General features: G+C 36.3%; 1 pseudogene; it reads left to right on the top strand.

Annotated features, from left to right (window-relative positions):
- Window positions 1–493: 493 nt before the first annotated feature.
- LOC115327445 lies at window positions 494–1325 on the top strand (annotated as a pseudogene).
- Window positions 1326–1758: the final 433 nt, after the last annotated feature.

Raw genomic sequence — 1758 nt, forward strand, 5'->3', positions numbered from 1 at the left:
CTAAAGATGTTAACGAACCTGAAAATTACAGGCCAATTTGAGTTCTTAATGGTACAAACACGCTATTTGAAAAACTTGTAGTAAAATGTATAAATGCCTTCATAGACAAATTTCAAATTATAACCCCGCTCCAACACGGTTTCCGACCTAATAAATCTACGTCAAGTGCTGTTCTATCACTTAGTCAAGCAATAAACGACTCACTTAACGACAACAATATTACTCTCTGCGTTTTCCTCGATATTAAAAAAAAAGCTTTTGACACGGTCGATCGTTCTATTCTACTTTAAAAATTGGAGAGATACGGGTTTAGGAGTTCATCATTAAGCTTCTTAAAAAGCTATATAACTTCTCGCTTTCAATATGTTTCCATGTCGAATTGTCAATCAAATATTAGGCCAATCACAACAGAGATTTCGCAGGGATCAACGCTGGGTCCTGTCCTGTTTTTAATATATGTCAATGATCTCTCACATTTCTTATTAATTCCCAAATGATAATGTACGCAGATGATACAGAAATTTATTACACAAATAATTCGTTGAATAACATTAATAGTGCAATCAATGAAGAACTGAGTATTGTCCAGGATTGGTGCAACTATAACAAGTGGACGCTGAATATAAAAAAAAACGAAGTATGTTATATTTCAGTCAAACAAAACAAAAAAAAAAAACAAATAATCTACGCTAATTGCAAGAGTCATATTGCCACCTCTCTTATAGAACAGCTGTATACATTCAAATATCTGGGAGTAATATTCGACTTACACTTACATTGGGAACGTCACATCGCCTATGGTTGTCAAAAACTGTCATATGCTTGCTACATTCTGCTGAAGGCTCGACAGTGCGTCGACTCTTGAACTTTAAAATATATGCACTTCTCGATATTCCACTGCCATTCAACATACTGTACAGAAACATGAGGTATGACCTACGACATGTATCTCACGCCAATTATTGATTTACAAAAACACAATTCGAGTTATAACCTACTCACACTATACACAGGCATTGAGCATTTTATTTGATCACCTCAGCATTCCTCCATTTCAAAAACTAGTGAAGTATAAAATTGCCACGCTGTTTCACAAAATAGTGACCACAAACAACCCATTTTCTATAACTATACTTCTTAAAGGTTTCCGTCAAACAATAGCTAATTTGTCGGGACACTTTGAACTTCCACAATGCCACAACGTTTAGGGGGGAAGGCTTATCCAATTCTGCGGGACAAAAATCTGGAAGGCCCTATCGAACTACCTTCATAATTCGCATACTTTTAACAAAGCACTGAAGCACTATCTCCTCTTGTCTACCTAGATCATCTTTCACCTTCATTATCGTTTCTTTGGTATCGGTAACCAAGATTAGCTTCTAATAGTGTAGTAACAAGATTAGGCGTATTTTTGTTATTTTCTAATAACATATGCTTGTCGCTCTTTGTATCTTGTGATATTTTGTTAATGAGCCCGAACTAGCATCGCGGCTATGGGTTCACATGCTTTTTCTAATACTTTGTATACTTCTTCAGGTCAATAAAATTGAACTGAATTGAATTGAACTGATTTTGAAACGCATGTTTCTTTACCCGCGGGGGGAAGCTGGCTTCGGAAATGAACACAGTTCGCGGAAAGCTCGTGTTTGGTCTCGCATATACGCAAAAGGGAAAATAATTTTAGTTGGTGCTTTTTATAGACCCCTACATCAGGGCCAGAAACAATGACTGGCCTCCAAGAAATTATTAACAATATGC

Source organism: Ixodes scapularis, unplaced genomic scaffold (assembly GCF_016920785.2).
Source record: "Ixodes scapularis isolate PalLabHiFi unplaced genomic scaffold, ASM1692078v2 PGA_scaffold6__148_contigs__length_123643588, whole genome shotgun sequence".
Taxonomy (NCBI): domain Eukaryota; kingdom Metazoa; phylum Arthropoda; class Arachnida; order Ixodida; family Ixodidae; genus Ixodes; species Ixodes scapularis.